Below are 1,863 nucleotides of genomic sequence, written 5' to 3'. Positions count from 1 at the left end.
TGATATAGTGTTTTGGACCTAATTTCTGGGTTTTTTATTGGAGTAGTCTTCGATCTGGTTATTTGGATCTAGGCCTTTTTTGCGACTCGAACCGGCCTAGTAATCCTTAACCAACATTCAAAATCAAATATCCCTCGTATCTTAAACTAACAGATAAGATAAGATAACGACTATAAACTATATAAAGGAGCCAAGGGCTCCTCCAGCTACACACATTCCTAACCCACACCTATACCTCTCAGATTCATTCTAATTTGAGCGTCGGAGTGTCTTTGTAGGTACTACCCTTCGCTGCTCCAAGAAAATCCATTTTCATCACCACCTAAGGTCCGCAAGTCCCTGATCCATCTCACAATCCGTACCGACAACTTTCTGTACATGGGCGCCGTCTGTGGAGAACTTACCAAAGCCTCGGCGACATAATGGAAGAATTCGAGGAGCGGTCCTCAGGCCATCACCACAAATTAGACCCACCCGATAGAATGTCAGAATCACTGAACGATATCCCCACACTAACCCACAAGAAGGTAACCAGCACCGTGCACCACCAGCTAACCCCTGAAAGGCAAGAACCAAAAGAAGACAATTGCCACCTTGATAAGGCCCGAGCACCTGATGGAATAGAAGAGAAAGCAATCCAGATAATTCAAGAGCTCTACCAGAGAGTACAAACTCTTGAGGGCCAGGTCGCGACCAAAGAGCGATACCAACCAGAACACGCAAGTCAAGCGACCTCCAAGAGCCGATCATGACGAGAAACTAGGAATGAAAGATCACGCGACCGGTGTCACAGAAAGCGCCGGTCTTGTAGTATCTCCTAGGAACTAGAGCTTTGTCACGACAACGAAGACAGAAGACACCATCGAGATTCTAAATGAACAAGGAGCCAGCATGTGATAATAGGAGTCACCCCATTTACCGAGAGGATCTTAAAGGATAAGTTACCTAAGGGTTTTGACAAACCAACTGATATTAAATATGACAGCACCAAAGATCTCCAAGAACACCTTGGCCTTCGAGGCCAAGATGAACTTGGAAGGAGCTATCGATGCGGTTTGGTGTAGGACTTTCTCGATGACCTTGGTTGGACCAGCGATAAAGTGGTTTAACACTTTTCTGAACGGTTCGATCGCCAGCTTTCAGGACATCTCCAAAAAGTTCATGGCACAGTTCACTACTAGGATTGCAAAAGAAAAACACCCAGTTAGCTTGCTCGGAACCACGTAGCGGCAAGACGAGCCCGTGGAGAAGTACCTCGATAGGTTCAACGATGAGTGTCTAATGGTAGAGGGGCTCACGGATTCCGTGGCCAGCCTCTATCTAACAAATGGTCTCATGAATGAAGACTTCAGTAAGCACCTCACAACCAAACCGGTTTGGACCATGCATGAAATCTAGAGCGTCGCTAAAGAATACATAAACGACGAAGAGGTAAGCCATGTCGTGGCAGCTAATAAACACAGAACGGCAACACGGCACCCTGCGATAACCCCTCGTCCAAAGACACCTTAAAAGAGAACTTCAAATCCACTGCTCCTAACTTTCCACCCAGGGTGGGAAAGGTCACGAGCTACACCCCTTGCCGGCCCTAATCACGGAGATCTATCACCAAATAGCAGAGCGTGATATTCTCCCGAAAGCACAACAATTGAAGGAACGAACAAGAGATAACAAGAGCTTATACTATGAGTATCATAAATGATACAAACACATGACTCAAGACCAGTTTGATCTAAAGAACGCTCTCGAACAATTCATCCGAGATGGCAAACTCCCCGAGTTCACCAAAATTAGTCGAGAACCTAGGAAAACTGAAAGGGAAAGATTGCTAGAGCAAAAAGAATGCAATCCCAAAATGGTATG

The sequence above is a fragment of the Arachis duranensis genome, chromosome 1 (genome assembly GCF_000817695.3).
Source record: "Arachis duranensis cultivar V14167 chromosome 1, aradu.V14167.gnm2.J7QH, whole genome shotgun sequence".
Classification (NCBI taxonomy): Eukaryota; Viridiplantae; Streptophyta; class Magnoliopsida; order Fabales; family Fabaceae; genus Arachis; species Arachis duranensis.
This window is presented reverse-complemented; position numbering follows the sequence as displayed.